This window comes from Rattus norvegicus, chromosome 6 (assembly GCF_021556685.1).
Source record: "Rattus norvegicus strain SHRSP/BbbUtx chromosome 6, alternate assembly SHRSP_T2T, whole genome shotgun sequence".
Classification (NCBI taxonomy): domain Eukaryota; kingdom Metazoa; phylum Chordata; class Mammalia; order Rodentia; family Muridae; genus Rattus; species Rattus norvegicus.
The window spans coordinates 78,634,840-78,651,779 of NC_141539.1; the positions used below are offsets into that span (position 1 = coordinate 78,634,840).

The 16,940-nt window shown below is 45.6% G+C and overlaps 1 long non-coding RNA gene across 6 annotated transcripts; it reads left to right on the forward strand.

Moving 5' to 3' along the window:
- The first annotated feature begins 55 nt into the window (after positions 1-55).
- LOC102548461 (uncharacterized) lies at positions 56-16,711 on the forward strand. 6 transcript variants are annotated; one of them, XR_015623032.1, is made up of 6 exons: positions 56-108; positions 1,686-1,836; positions 2,427-2,463; positions 6,716-6,791; positions 8,489-8,566; positions 15,418-16,711. It is a non-coding gene; the product is annotated as an uncharacterized LOC102548461 (long non-coding RNA). The 6 variants fall into 6 exon arrangements; XR_015623029.1 differs by lacking the exon at positions 2,427-2,463 and adding an exon at positions 6,919-6,972; XR_015623028.1 differs by lacking the exon at positions 2,427-2,463.
- The last annotated feature ends 229 nt before the right edge of the window (positions 16,712-16,940 follow it).

Genomic DNA, 16,940 nt, shown 5'->3' on the forward strand with positions numbered 1-16,940 from the left:
CCGCGCGGGTGGGGCTGAGGGCGGGGCCGAACGCCAGCCCCGCCCCCTGCCCGCTGCAAGAGGGGAGCTGTCCCTGAAGGGGAAAGGACGCAGGATCCTTTGCTCCAGGTAAGAGGGAGGGTCGGCCCCAGAACAAAAGTCGCTGTTCACTGCTGGGGAGCTCAGGCTTAGGAAGGCCCCAGGGCCACCCGGAGAACCGTCCAGTTCCCTTGCCCCGAGGGCCCCTAAAAATCTGTACAAGCACTCCCAGGAAGTCACAGTAAATATTCTTGTCTTTGTATTGAGTTACATGATGATTAATCACCATTAATACAATATTGCCTGTGGAAGTTTAAGGAACCATAAGCCTTCACACAGTAAGCAGTCAGGGGCTATAATCAAGCTTTTACTGCTGGGGAAGTAATAACTACCTCAGTTCGGGGTGCTAATGACTGAGCACTATAAAAACAGAGCTGTTCTCATTACAAGAGTATTCCTTGCCTTTATACTAAGAAACAATCCCCAGACCTGAGCTAACTGTCCAGCTGAATATCGCCAAACCAATATCCACAGACACGTCAAGAAAATAATCCCCTGGGCCAGCATGATGGCTTAGCAGTGAGGAAAAGTACTTGCTGCTAAGCCTAGAGACCTGAGTTCAAACCACAGGACTACTGACCCACAAGATAGAATGGTACTGCAGTTGACATTCATTCATTCTCCCCCCTCCTCCTCCTCTTCCTCCTCCTCCTCCTCCTCCTCCTCCCCCTCCTCCTCCTCCTCCTCCTTCTTCTTCTTCTTCTTCTTCTTCTTCTTCTTCTTCTTCTTCTTCTTCTTCCTCTCTCTCTCTCTCTCTCTCTCTCTCTCTCTCTCTCTCTTTCTCTCAGAGATAGGGTTTGATCCACGGGTAGAAAGGTACTGCAAGTTGTTCTTTGACACACACAAACACACGCACACACAACTAGTAAATAGATGTAATTTTATAAGAAATAGCTATTTCTAACTTACTGCACCTCGCTTCTACAAAGGGTCACTCAAGCAAAGCTCGTGTCTCCATTTAGTGGCATCATCACTTTCAAAGGTTCAAACCAGGTTTCTACTGTCCTATTCATATCCTTCATCTCCTCACTCCTCACATCCAAACAAATACCACCGTGTCTGCAGTTGATTCATCTTCTCCACCTCCCTTCCTACATATATACATGCATATATCCACCCCCTGTCATGAATCTTCTCCCCACCCCTGGCCTTACCAGCATCTCAGTCTTCCTGGGCCCTGACAATGACACCTTAATTTCAGCTAAGAAGCAGTTACAGATTACATTGCCCCTTATCATCAACAAAAAGTTTAAATGTCAGATCCAAAAAAATGGCTGGCTGTGGTACTTATTAGCCACCAAAGTGCATGCTGGCCTCCAGGTTCTCTAAGCATCTCAAATACCTACTACAAGGCCCATGCTGGCTGCCTGGCTCCTCTCCACTCTTCTCAACTCTCCCCTACCCTAAACAGCTCCAGTTCATGGGCCTCCCCTCCCCAGCTTCCATTCCTATATAGCCCTGCCATTCTGACAATGTGCTTTCTTGGTCCCCTCTCTCTTGGATCTCCTTTCCCTTTCACTTTCACTCTCCCCATCCTTCCTCTTCTCCTTTCATGGCCTGGTTCAGTCTGCTGCTCATGTGCTATCCATTTTCTCTCCTTGCTTCAGACTCTTCCTCGTATCTACAATAAGAACCTCCCCTCAACCATGCCTTGGAGAGACCATTGAAGTGGAAACCTAGGGGGTCTTTGGAAAGTCGATTGGATGGTGTTTTGCTGGGGCAAACACATGAAGGAACGATTCCTTAAAGTGGACACAGGTATGAGAGACTAAGGCAGACTGGTGAAGGAACATTTGGCTGAAGCACACACAGGACAGAGGAATCTAAAGGAAACACGTGAAAGGGCATGTGATGAAAGGCTCTTGCTAATGACACACATGTATTGGTCCACCTTACACTGCATAGTTGAGCTGCTTTTGTCAGGGATGCCATAGAGAGAGAAACCCATCAAGAAAACTTCTGGTGGTGTATTACGGTTTGTTGTGGCTTCCAAGGACTGGGGCTGATTGGATGCGCATGCTGAGGCAAGAGCCATGCTCAGGCACAGCACGTGGAGGACACGTGACATTTAGAGATTATAAATAAGACTCTATGGAATGAGAGAGTGCCCCTTGTGTACATGTATGAAAGGTAAAAGGTTGAAGGGTATTATCTTCCTCCACACGCTCTTCTTCATTGCTAAAGACAGGGTCTCTCACTGAACCTGAAGTTTACCTATTGGCTAGGCTGTCTGGCCATCAAACCCCCTGACTCTCCTGTCTGTGCCTCCCAGTCCTGGGTTATAGGCTCATGCTTCCACGTTCATGGTCATGTTTTCTTTTTTCTTTTTTCTTTTGTTCTTTTTTTAGGAGCTGGGGACCGAACCCAGGGCCTTGCGCTTCCTAGGCAAGCACTCTACAACCCCCGGTCATGTTTTCTTTTGTTTGTTTTTTTTGTTTTTAATGTAGCTGCTGGGGGTTTAAGTTCAGATCATGGGGTAGAGACTTGAGTTCAAATCCAGGCAACCACATGGTGACTCACAACCATCTTTAATGAGATCTGATGCCCTCTTCTGGTGTACACTATAGCTGTCTTCACACACACCAGAAGAGTGCATCGGATCCCAAGACCTCTGGAAGAGCAGTCAGTGCTCTTAACCACTGAGCCATCTCTCCAGCCCAATAAATAAATCTTTAAAAAAAAAAAAATCAGATCCTGGAGTTTGCATAGAAGCACTTTACCCTCCCAGTTGTCACTATTCTGTAATGGTCCAAACTGTTCACACTGCCATTTTAAGCCCTCCCAGTTTGAATACCTCCCCGTGCGCTGTGTCCTCCATCCTGTCTCACAGAAATGAAGCTCTTAAGAAATGTGAAATTTGCTAATAATTCCATGCAGTTATTTTGTGTGCCAGGAAAGCTGAGACAGGAGAGCTTTAGTTTCTGCTCCAACAAAGATTACTCCCCAAAATGGTGTGAAGAAGGACTTTACATTTTTTGTCTTTTGTTTCTGTTGCCCCAGAGTACTGTAATGGCTACTAAAGAGGTCTTTAAAAAAATGTATTGCTGGGCGGTGGTGGCACATGCCTTTACTCAGAGGTAGAGGCAGGTGGATCTCTGAGTTCAAGTCCAACCTGGTTCACAGTGTGAGTTCCAGGACAGCCAGGGCTACGCACAAAAAACTTGTCTTGAAAAACAAAGCCTCTGTCTGTTCGTGTGCACATAGGCGTACGTGTGTGTAGGTCAAAAGACAACCTCAGGTGCTCTCCTTAGGAAGGTTGTTGCCTTTCTCTGACACAAGGTGTTTCACTTGGCTGAAGCTCACTAACTAGGCTGGACTCATTTTAAACACTGGCAACACAAGCATGTCGTGGCATACACACAGGCAACGCCATGTCTAGCATTTTCCCACCGGTTCTAGGGATGGAATTCACTGGTTCGGATCCACAGCCCCTAAAATAGTCTTCTACACTTCGAGCCATGAGGCATCGTGCCATATCAAGTAGGTGTGATAAAGTACCAGGAGAGATGTTTTAAATGCCAGCCAGGCATTTGTAGTGGCTCACATTGATAATCCCAATACTTAGGAGGCTGAGGCAGGAGAATTGCCAGACGTTGGAGGCCAGATTAGGCTACATTGTGAGTTCTGGGAGAGCATGGGCTACATGTGAAAACCCACCTCAAAAACAACACTATAATCCCAAACAGGTAGAGGTAGGAAGATCAGGAACACAGGGTCTTCCCCAGCTGGAAAGGGAATTTGAAACCAGCGAAAGCCACATGGGATCCTCCCACCCTTTCTCTATCCCTCTCTCTGTTCCTGCTTCTCTCTCTCTCTCTCTCTTTCTCTCTCTCTCTCTCTCTCTCTCTCTCTCTCTCTCTCTCTCCACACACACACACACACATACACACACACACACACACACACACACACACACACACACACCACACATAAAAAAGGAGTCCTTACGTGACTTATTAACAGATAAGAAGATGCTAATTTGTTTCTGACTGAAGATAATGTGTCTGCCGTGACTAGGTTGAGAAAGAGGAGGGGAGCTGCAATTAATGAGCAGGACTTGTGCACAACTCATAACAGAGTCATGTTTGGCTGTGTAGATGAAGGTTGAGAAGGATCACACCGAAACACTTCATTTCTTATTTATTACTATTTGTGTGTGTGTGATGTGAATGAGTGTGGGTCGGCACATGCCACGGTGTACATGGGGAGGTCAGAGACAACTTTTGAGAATTGTTTCTCTCTTCCCTCACCATGTGTTCAACGTCTTGAACTGAAGTACTCAGCTCTTCACATCACCTTTACCCACTGAGCCATCTTGCGGGCCCTACCTCAGTCATTACCCAAAAGTCTTAAATGGCGTTTAAATGAAGCCCAGAAACGGGGGGGGGGGGGGGGGGGGGGCTGGGGATTTAGCTCAGTGGTAGAGCACTTGCCTAGGAACCACAAGGCCCTGGATTCGGTCCCCAGCTCCGAAAAAAAAAAAAAAGAACCAAAAAAAAAAAAAAAAAAAAAAGAAGAAGCCCAGAAACACTGTAATCTTTATATACCAAAGTGTTAAAATCCCTATAAAAAACACACAGGAACGGGGCTGGGGATTTAGCTCAGTGGTAGAGTGCTTACCTAGGAAGCGCAAGGTCCTGGGTTCGGTCCCCAGCTCCGGAAAAAAAAGAACAAAAAAAAAAAAAAAAAAACACACAGGACAGGACTGAAAATACAAGTAGCACAAGTTAAATGACCAGCAAAGACCTATGGTACTGACTGCAGCTGAATTCCACAGCAGAAAACTCGTGTGCATAAAGAATCTGCCCTTGGAACAATAAGGTTGTTAATACCTAAGCTTTCCCTTCTGCGCAAAGGTCACAAGCAATATTCTGTGAGAGATTTAAAAAGTAATTATCAGCAGAGCATGGAGGCACACACCTTTAATCTCAGCACTGGAAGCCAGAAGCAGGTGGGTCTCTTCAAATTCAAGGTCAGTCTTATCTACATAGTAAATTCCAGGATAGGCAGAGCTCCATAGAGAGAGACTATCTCAAAAACCAAAAACATGGGGTTGGGGATTTAGCTCAGTGGTAGAGCCCTTGCCTAGGAAGCACAAGACCCTGGGTTCGGTCCCCAGCTCCGAAAAAAAAACAAAAACAAAAAAAAAACAAAAACGTAAGTATCACTAACTGATAGTAAACAACCCTCCAAAAGCTATCAAAGTTGAGGAGAGGCCTGGAGAGGTGGTTCCAGGGCCAAAAGCATGAGCTGCTCTACAAAGCACTCATTTCTTGTAACTCCAGCTCCTGGGGCGTGCTGTCTTTCCAGCTTCCATAGACTCCATGGCATTTACACACCCATATACTCAAATTTAAAACTAACTAAAAATAATTTCGGCCAGCCTTGTCTACAGAATGAGTTCCAGGGCAACCAGGGCTACACAGAAATTCAGTCTCCACCAGCCAACCAGCCAACCAAACAAATCTTTTTTCAAACTTTAAGAATGGGTTTGGGGAATGGCTTGGTAAATAAGAGCATTTGTTTTACAACTATGAGGCCCTAAGTTTGAATACCTAGCACCTACATAAAAACACCAAACAAGGCTGTGTTTTCCTGTAACCCCAACACTAGGAGATAGACCGACCCTGCGAGTTGACTGGCTGGCCAGCCTAGCTGAACTGCTGAGCTTCCCGTTCATCAAGAGAGCCTATCTCAAGCAGTATGGTGGAAAGTGATAGAAAAGGAACACAAGACATCCTACTCTGACCTCTGAGTTCTCACTCAGGCTCGTGCACATGTGATCTCATATGTATGCCTACGATCTCATATGTATGCCTACATACAACACACGCACACATGTTAAGGAATTTCTTTCTCTGCCTCACACAGCCCAGATGGCCTCAAACTCTCTATATACCCCAAAATGTCTTTTAAGTTCTGATCTCGCTGCTTCCAGTTCTTAAGTGCTGGGATTATAGGCACGTGCCATGGCACCTGGCTGTGAGCCTATGCTTAAAAGACTTTGGAGGGGGTCGGCCAGATACTCAGTGGATTAAAGGTACTTGCCACCATGCTTGACAACCTGAGCCCAATCTCTAGAACCTACGTGGTAGAGAGAATTAATTTTTACAGTTGTCCTCTGACCTACTAAGTGCTCTATGGCAAACACACACACACACATACACACACACACACACACACACACACACACACACACACACACCACAATTAAGTAAAGTTTTGAAAAGTGGTGAGATGGTTTGGTGGGTAAAGGAACTTGCCTCAACACCTTACGACCTGAATTCAATCCCTGGGACCCTCATGGTGGCGAGAGAGAACCTATCCTTGAAGCTGTGCTCAGACCTCCACACTCAGGCCACGGTGTGTGTATCCACATACATAAACACACATACACTAAATAATGTTTTAAAAGACCGTGTACGGCAAACGTGGTGGTGGCTTGAATGAAAATGACTCCCCAGACACAGGCAAATGACTCCCTGAAGGCTTGTATGTTTGAATTGGCCCCCAACTGGTGGAGCTGTTTGGGAAAGATTAGGAGGTGTGGCCTTGTTGGAGGTGTCTCTGGGAATGGGCTCCTGTTCCCCAAGAGTCTCCATTTTCAGTGTCTCACTGTCTCTGCTCCTACTTTCAGATCAAGATGTAAGCTCTCACCTGTTGCTGTCACCATGCCTTTGCCTCTCCATTAGGGACTCCTACCCTCTGAAGCAGTAAGACAATTGAGCAATTTCTTCATAAGTTACTTTGATCGTAGTGTTTTGTCTCAAAGATTGAAAAGTAATTAAGACAGAAGAAGATGAGATGACTCAGCAGATAAAGATGTGTTCTGCCACACAGGGACCTGAGTGCAACTCCCAGGACTTCCGACAGGATGGAAGAGAATTGACTCTGGCAAGTTGTTCTCTGACCATATGAGTGCCATGGAATATGTGCACACACACACACACACACACACACACCCCTTGGGCCTGGGGTCCTATGTCTTTAATCCCATCCAAGAGGCAAAGGCAGGCAGATCTCTTGAGTTCAAGGCCAGCCTGATCTACAGAGCAAGTTCCAGGACAGCCAGGGTTACACAGAAAAACCTTGTTTTGAAAACCCTACACCAGGGCTGGAGAGATGGCTCAGTGGTTAAGAGCACTGACTGCTCCTCCAGAGGTCCTGAGTCCAAATCCTAGCAAACACATGGTGGCTCACAACCATCTGTAATGGGATCTGATGCCCTCTTCTGGTGTGTCTGAAGACAGCGACAGTGTACTCATATACATTAAATAAATAAATCTTTAAAAAAAAAAAAGAAAGGAAAAAAAAACCCTGAACCCAAACAAACACACTCACACGTATCTTACAAAGCAAAGACACAGAAGAGGACTCAGCACGCATTTGCAGCTCATCGGCTGTTTGTTACAGTGACATTATTATTGCCTGGCCTATTAAGAACACGTCTGTAGGGGCTGGGGATTTAGCTCAGTGGTAGAGCGCTTACCCAGGAAGTGCAAGGCCCTGGGTTCGGTCCCCAGCTCCGAAAAAAAAGAACCAAAAAAAAAAAAAAAAAAAAAAGAACACGTATGTATCTGTCCGTGTAGGGGTGTGTTCATATGAACATGCCTTGGGAGGACAAAGAGGGTGTCAGATCCCCTGGAGCTGAGGATAGTTGTTTGAGAGCTGCCAGTATGGGTGCTGAGAACTAAACTCAGGTCCTCTAGAAGATCAGTAAATGCTCTTAACCGCTGAGCCATCTCTGCAGCCCTCACTTAAATCTTCAAGAAAGCTGTCTGTCGGGGTTGGGGATTTAGCTCAGTGGTAGAGCGCTTGCCTAGGAAGCGCAAGGCCCTGGGTTCGGTCCCCAGCTCCAAAAAAAAAAAAAAAAAAAGAAAGCTGTCTGTCTGTCTACTCTGAGAAATGTGTGCTGTGTACCACTAGGGAGAAATCCTTATCTGGCCTTTTTATCATTTTATCATTTAAAAATATCAAGAATATTTTTAATTGAGTTGCAATAAAATGTAGAAAGAAGCTGGAAACTAGGAAGCAGGACTAATAGGGGGCGGAAAGGCCAGAGAATGGGCTTCCCAAGCACTGACTTAAATCAGACAGAATTGCTTGGACTTGAGTCTTGGACTTGCCACTTAGGCAAAATGGAGTTTGCTTTTTGTAAATACTAAAATACCAAGTTTATCCAGTGTCACAAGCCTTTAGGCCCAGCACTTGGGAGGCAGAGGCAAGCTGATCTCTGAATTGAGGCCAGCCTGTTCTACATAGTGAGTTCCAGGACAACCAGCCTGCATAATGAAACTCTGTCCTGAATGAATGAATGAATGAATGAATGAATGAATGAATGAATGAATGAGTGAATGAATGCGTGCCAAATGTAAGTCTCTAATTTTGATGTCTAAACTTTATTCTACAGCTTCCCATTTGTAGGCTAAGATCCTGGAGATTCACTGCCCCAAGCTGAGGCTCTTCCTTGCCACAGGAGCACTTCGAGGTGAGGTACCAGCAGGCTGCCCCCTTATTAATCAGTGCAGCTCCATTCAGGCAGAGGGAACTCTGGAGGTGTGGCTTTCTCTGTGGTATGGTGGAACCTCCAAATCTTCCTTTCTCAGCCTGCGTGAGCCCATCCTCAAACTCCAGAGTTGGCTGAGTCTGGGCAACAGGTCTTCCATGGTAGAGCTCCTGTGAAACTGGAAAGAGGTCTTCAGAGGGCTCAGACCAAAGGGAAAAGGCTTGGTAGCAGATCCTGTGTTTGGGAAGCTGAGGCAAGAGGATTGCCACAAGTTTAAGGACAATCTGGTCTATATACTAACAGCAAGACCCAGGCTCCATACCAAGACCTGTTTCAAAGAAGAAAGGGAGAGGAGGGTGGAGGGAAGAAGTGGGAGGAAGAGGAAGGGGAGGGAAGAAAGTACGAGAAAAAGGGAGGGAAGAATGCAGGGAGGGGACAAAATGAAAAGAAAGCCTGACCCTAATATAATGGTCACCATGCCTGACTTAGGCCCTCTTCCTGTCTATCTCTACCCTTTTTCTGTTCCCGTTCCTCACCACATCTAGGAGGGATTTAGTCCTGGCCTTCTGAGAAGCCTAGAGCCAGCACCCATGACCTCCTGCTGTTTGTTTCTGCTCAGGAGTCCAGAATGAGTTGCGTTATTTACTCTGAGATTCCACAGCAGATTAGTTAGTCCCTTCCTCAGCCTTGATGTTTACATAATTTCTTAGCTCTGGAGTTTCTAAAGGCAGGTAACACAGAACACGTGTGTGTCCTCACTTTAGAACCATAGGCAGCATACGCTGAATTCTAAATTTATTCAGATTATTTCTTTACCTCCTCTTCCATTTAACAAAACAGGTACCTTCCTTACCTGTGGTTTAGGAAACATTCAAAACTTCCAACAGAAACCAACCTCGGTTGTGCAGAATTCACCAAGACACTGAGATAGATGGTAAAGGTCATGAAAGTATGGTGTGACCAAGATGTCACACATATTCTTTTTCTTCTAGAAATTTCCATCAAAGTCTATAAAGGAGGCAGGTCAGGAGCAGCTGTGTGAGAGATTTCAATGGACAATGGCTGGAAATGCAGTTCTCACACCTACCCCCAGTAAACTTTCTTGGTAGACCAGGAAACTTCTAGAGACTTGCAGGAGGTGTAAGTCCTTGCCTTCTCTGCCTTCTGCATTCCTTGGTTTTATGATTCATTCTTACATCACTCCTACTGAATCTATCTCTTGCTTAGTTCTCTTAGTTTGACTTTTTTTTTTTTTTTTTTTTTTTGGGTTCTTTTTTTCGGAGCTGGGGACCGAACCCAGGGCCTTGCGCTTCCTAGGTAAGCGCTCTTACCACTGAGCTAAATCCCCAGCCCTTTAGTTTGACTTTTGATCTTTATTTTTTATTTTATTTTTTTTAAAGATTTATTCATTTATTATATATAAGTACACTGTAACTGTCTTCAGATACACCAGAAGAGGGCATCGGATCTCTTTACAGATGGTTGTAAGCCACCATGTGGTTGCTGGGAATTGAACTCATGACCTCTGGAAGAGCAGTCGGGTGCTCTTAACCCCTGAGCCATCTCTCCAGCCCTTGCTTAATCTTTAAACTTTATTGTAAAGTATATCCTATGAGCAGTGTAACTTAAATAGTCATGGATCTGGTTCTAGTAGCAGTCTTGTGATCCCAGTACTTGGGAGGTGGAGGTAAGAGGAGGTAAAGTTTAGGGTCACCCTTGGCATCATCATCATCATCATCATCATCATCATCATCATCATCATAATGCATATATATTTCTCCATCCATAAAGGGGTCTCTCCAGTTGCAAAGCACTTAGGTTATGTATGCTCCATTTTTTAAAGCGTCCATTGAAATTTAAAGTGTGTATTCTCCTTTATCTTAATAAATTCAGACACAGAGCTGGAGAGATGGCTCAGTGGTTAAGAGCATTAGCTGCTCTTCCAAAGGACCTGGGTTCAGTCCCCAGCACCCACATGGCAGCTCACAACTGTCTGTCCAGTTCCAGGGGCTCTGGCATCCTCACACAGACATACAGGCAAAACATCAGTGCACATAAAAATAAATGAACCTTAAAAAATAAATTTAGGGGGTTGGGGATTTAGCTCAGTGGTAGAGCGCTTGCCTAGGAAGCGCAAGGCCCTGGGTTCGGTCCCCAGCTCCGAAAAAAAGAACCAAAAAAAAAAAAAAAAAAAAAAAGAAAGAAAGAAAAATAAATTTAGACTCATCCCAAAATCGTTTTCTGAGACATGATCAAGAATCAACCTTTACCTGAATGAGTATCTCTAAGTGGGAAGGGATGGCATCCCCTGTTTTGACTAACATAGATCAGGATTACAGGCATACACTATCATACCAGGCTTCCTTGTTTCTTTGTTGTTTGTGGTACTAGAGATAAAGTCCAGGCGTTGTAAATGTCAGGCAAGCACTTTGCCACTGCATGGCACTCTTTGACCTTAAATGAGCTTATTATGCAAGAGAGAGAGAGAGAGAGAGAGAGAGAGAGAGAGAGAGGTGGAGGTTTCGTGTGGGTGAACATCAGGGTCATTTATTAATCTTGCTTTTGCAAAGTTCTGTAGGACTCCTAACCTCGTGGACCTAAAATAAAACAAATTAGACTTGGTAGGCTGTGTATGCATCCCAGCATTTAAGAGGCCGAGGCAGGGGAAGGCTGAGTTTGAGGGCAGCTTGGGCTGCATAGTGAGCTCCCGGCCAAACTTTGGTAGAGGTAAGACAGTACCTCACAGCCAGTTGTGGTGACACATGCCTTTAGCCTCAGCGCTGCAGAAGGGGACAGGTGATCCTTGTGAGTATAAGGCCAGCCAGCACTACATAGTGAGACCTTATCTCAAAAACAAACAATAAAAAACCCACAAAAACAAAGACATTTTAAAGAGGATTAGTGGGATGACTCAGTAGTTAAAAGAACTTACGGCTTGTCACCGAGCCTGACCGCCTGAGTTTGACCTCTGGGACCCACATGGTAGAACAGAACCAATTCCTATAACCGCTTTTATAGCATCCATAAATATCCCTTCCCCCAAATGAATAAATGTTAAAAAAAAATTAAGGACTCAGTAAGACCGAGTGGCATACCTTGAATCCCAACACTCAGGAAGCAGAAGCAGATGAATCTCTGTGAGTTTGAGGCCAGCCTAGTCTACATATCGAGTTCTAGGACAGCCAGGACTATTTAGTGATATCCTGTCTCAAAAAAACCAAACCAAGCAGACAAAGAGGAAAGAGAGTAGCAGGAGGAAGAGGAGGAGGAAGAGGATGAAGAGGAGGAGGGAGGAGGAGGAGGAAAGAAGAGGAAGAGGAGAATTATCTCATCTTCTGGTAAAGAGCTCACTGTGCAAGCCTGAACCCCAGAATCCAACTCTCCCTCCCCTGAAGCCTCTGTAAAGGTGGGAGGAGAGAGCCAACCCCACACACATTCCTCCGACATCTGCATGTCATGGCCACCATCATACGTTCACACACCTACAAAATCATAATAAACCTGTTAACCCCATGCTCTGTGGCCTGTGGCTTGTGGCCTGTGGCTGGGCAGTGTTGGGGTTGGAGGGAAAAGAGTGTAGCATATTATTACTAAGACTCGATTTGCAGTTTACTCAGGCAAGACGCCACAAGCTAAGTCCTGGAGAGAATCTATTCCTTTAGCCCTTTGGGAAGCTTCAACAGCACACGTGGAAATGACTGGGTTCTTGGGCCTTAAGCCTGACTGTGTCTCCGCTGTCTGCCTTAAGCCCAGTCTAGTCAACCAAACTCCATTGCCCCAACACCCTATTTTTGGGGGGACAGGGGTTCATTATCCCAGACTGGCCTCAAACCTACTATGTAGCCAAGGGTGACTTTAAACTTCCTGCTCTCACCTCTCCAGTGCTGGGGTAACAATGGTTCATTACCACCACACCCAGCTGGCAGTTTGTTGGTTTGTTTGTTTGTTTGTTTGAGACACGAATTCACTTTGTATCCTAGGCTGGCCTGGAACTCACTGTGTAGCTTCCAAGTTGTGAAAATGACCCTGCCTTAGTCCCTTGAATACTAGAATTTCAGGTGTGAGTCACCATGCCTGGTTGAATGATTGTGAAAGCAGTCACTGGAGTAACCACTGAAATGTTTCCTTTATTAAAATAAGGTCTTACCATATAACCCAGAATGGCCTTGAACTCATGGTGGGTGATCTTCCTGCCTTGATCTTCTAAGCGAAGGGATTACATGTGTGTGCTAATAAACCTCCTGAACACTGACTGAGACTTTATCCATCCATCCATCCATCCATCCATCAATCCATCCATCTATCCATCCTGTCTGTCTGTCTGTTGGTCTTTCTTTCTTCCTTCCTTCCTTTCTCTCTTTCTTTCTTTCTTTCTTTCTTTCTTTCTTTCTTTCTTTCTTTCTTTCTTTCCTTCCTTCTTTCTTTCTTTCTTTCTGAGACCAGATGTCACTGTGTGGCATTAGCTACCCTGGAACTCCCTGTGTAGACCAGGCTGGACTCAAGCTCACAGAGATCCCATTGCCTTTCTGCCTGCTGGGATCAAAGGCATGTCCCAAACTGAGACTGGAATTTTAATATTGAATAGAAGTGAGGTCATGACTGTTCCTAGGTATGGTCGAGGAGAAGGTTTCTACTGTAGATGTGAGGGAGAATGCTGCAGGATATTTGATCACATTGCGAACCCCTAGATTGTGAACTAGAAAAACCATGGGTTGTGGCTCAGCCCTAACACACACCTCTAATCCAAGAGCTAAATAAAGTCAACTCTAGTTCAAGAGACGGAGCAAGCAACCAACTGACAGACACAGAACGTAAGTAAACAGAAAGGAGGGACACTGTGTTAAGGGGGATTTAAGACAGTGTGGAGAAGGAGCTTTTTCCTTCTGGGACATTGGCTGAGGAGGAAGGTCAGCTGACTGCTTTCTCTGCCTCTCTGAGCTTGCAGGTTTTCACTCCAGCATCTGGTTCCTGAGTCTTCCATGGTAAGATTGAACAGATGAGATTTAGTTACTTAAAACAAGAGAAAACAGCCAGAGGAATCTGGAAAAGTCCAGACTGAAGAAGGGCAGCAGTAAGACCAGGGCACGAGAGGAGAGAGGTAGTGGGAGAGCAAGAGAAGAGGAGGAGAGGAGCAAGAGAGGGGACCAGGAGTCAAGAGCAGAGGACCAAGATGACAAAGAAAACAAAGAGGCCGGGTGGCTGAAATGGCAGGTTTTTATAGGATATGGAAGCTGGGAGAAGGGAAGCTAAGCTCGGGGGGGGGGGGGGGGGGCTGGTGAGGGTTAGGGTAGGGGGCAGGAGTGAGAAGTGCTCGGAGGAACCGGGACTCTGGGACAAGTCCCAGAGGCCAGCTTGTACTTTGGTCTGTTAAATAGGCACCCAGTTATCCATTTGCCCTGACTTTCTTTGGGACCTGACAATATGTTTCACACACAGGTTAGTATAAAACAGGAGTTAGGGCAGTAAGTAAATGGGGATGCTGTGGAAATGGAACAAGGTACCCCAGAGTAGAGACTGGGAGTCCTACCCGAGTGCAGCAGCTGTCTTCAATGACAGACTGAAAGTTCCATTATGGAAGAAAGTGGAGGAGAGGGCACCAGACAGGAGCAGGTCAAAGGTAACGACAGACCCCGAGATGGAATGCAAGGCCCGTCACATGACAAACACCTGAGCCACTGCTGACTGGGTAGCCTGGGCTTGAGACTGGAATGCTAACTTTGGACAGAAAAAAATTCAAGTTGTTAGAATGTCCTTTGAACTGTTCCCCGTGGTGCAGAGGACTCTGCACACTGGTGAGAATGTGGTGGTGAGAGTTGGAATGTCACAGATCCAGAGTCACAATTGTCTTGGGATATCCCTTTATCTCCTTAATAGTAACTGGCTCCCATTTCTGTATCAGACTTACCGTTCTTTAAACGAGTGCCTCTCAACCTTCCTAATGCTACCACCCTGCAATACAGTTCCTCATCTATGCACACCCCCAACCATAAAATTGTTTTTGTTGCTACTTCATAACTGTATTATGAATTGTCTTATTTGACCCCTGTGAAAAGGTTGTTCGATCCCCAAAGGGGTGGAGACCTCAGGCGGAAAAATACTGCTTTAGACTATTGAAATCTTTGTAATATATTAACTTAGCTAAGAATGTCATTTGAAAGCACCTGAAACCCACTGAAGAATTCTATCTATCCTCTTGGCTGTAACCCAGATACTTGGTGCCCCCACTAGTGTATTTGATGAATGTATTTATTTATACTTTTGCTCTGTTACTATAAAAAGGTCATGCATCTGAACCTGGGCATGGTGGAGCACGCTAGCAATCCCAGCACTTGGAAGGTAGAGGCAGGAGGACCAGGAGTTCAAGGTCATATTTAGCTACATAGGGAGTTTGAGAAGAGCATGGGCTAGAGACCTTGTCTCAAACAAATAATCCAATCTGGCTGGGTAAGGTGATGCATGGCTTCAACCCTAGTAATCAAGAGGCAAAGTTTGCAGATCACTGTGAGTTCAAGGCCAGCTTGAGCTGTCTCAGAAAGATAATAATGCAATCCTAGCAGGTCTAAAATTTGAGTACCAAGTGTGGTGGTGCACTCCTGGCACTTGGTAGGCAGAGGCAGGGGTTTCTCTGTGAGTTCAAGGCCAGCCTGGTCTACATAGTGAGCTCTGGAACAGCTAAGGCTACAAGAGTGAGACCCTTTCTCAAAACAAAAAGAGACAGAGTGGCCAAGTACCTGAGACCAGATAGACCAGGGACCTACGGGAAAACTAAATACTACAGTTCTGCTAAAGGAACACAGCCAGAAAAAACTAACAAAATTCTGCTCTATTCCTAGACTCGTGTCTTTCTCAGTCAACATCAGAAGAGTGTCCTCCTGCAGTAGACGAGAACAAATACAGAGACCCACAGCTGGACTATGTGCAGAGAGTGAGAGATTTTCCAACACTCAGTTCTAACTGGGATGTCTTCATCACATTTCTCCCCGAAGGGCTCAGGGAACTCTGTGGAAGAGATGGCAGAAAGAGACAAGGAATGGAAGACACCAAGGAAACAAGGCCCTCTAAACACAGTAAGACTGGTACACACATGAACTCACAGAGACTGTGGCAGCATGCACAGGCCTACCTGGGTCTAAGCCCGATGGGGTCCCAGGACCAAGAAGGGAAGTAAGCAGAAGCCCATGTTCTTAACCCTCAGTACCCAACAAAACCCCAACCCCAACTGCCCCTCCTTCATCACCATATCCCGGCCTACATCTCCAGTGGCCTCCTATCCCCTCAGAGGCCAGGCCAGAATCCTGAAAACCAGGCAGAAATCTCCTATTCCACCAGAGAACAGGCCAGAATCCTCAACTCCAGAGGACCCCCAGGGCCATCAGAAGGCACACACATCAACAGACCTTCAGACCCAAATGTGGGGAGAAACCCCCTACTTAACAAGAGTCATTCAGGCCATAAGAAGTCCAGTTCCCAACTCAGGTGGAGATCCTCTATTCAACAACAGGCCACTCCAGCCAGAAGACCAGATAGGAAACAGAAACCAAGGGATAAAACACCCATCCAACAGAGACAAGCCCAGAAATCAGCACTTAGACCTACCTATAATCACTCCAAACCCACATGCTTAAAAATCAGTGTAAGAGTACAGAGGACCACAGCCAGGGCAGTGTGCCACTACTAGAGCCCAACCATCCCACTACAGCAGGCCCTGTCTCCAACGCAGCTGAAGCATCAGAAGACAACCTTAAGATGGGCGTGGTGGCGCACGCATTACTCCAGGCACTGGGGGCAGAGGCAGGTGGATCTTGTAAGTTGGAGGCCAGCCTGTTCTACTAGATGAGTTCCAGGACAGCCAGGGCTGTTAGATAGAGAAACCCTGTCTTAAAAAAAAAAAAAGAAAAGAAAAAAAAGGAAAAGAAAATAACCTTAAAATCAACTTTATGAAGATAATGGAGGGGTTGGGGATTTAGCTCAGTGGTAGAGCGCTTGACTAGCAAGCTCAAGGCCCTGGGTTCGGTCCTCAGCTCCAGACAAAAAAGAAAAAAAAATGAAGATAATGGAGGTCCTTAAAGAAGAAGTTGAAGAAATGACAAACAATTGGAGGAAATCAATAAATCCCTTAAAGAAAAAGCAAATGGCTCAGGGAAATGAATAAAACTATTCAAGGAAACTCAAACTGAAGGAATCCTGGAGACAGAGAATCTAGGTAAGTGAACAAGAACTATAGACACAAGCATTGTCAACAAAATACAAGAGGTGGAAGAGAGACTCTCCAGCACTGAAGACACACTAGAAGAAATAGATACATCAGTCAGAGACATTGTTTTGTTTTGTTTTTTTCTTTTTTTTTTGGAGCTGG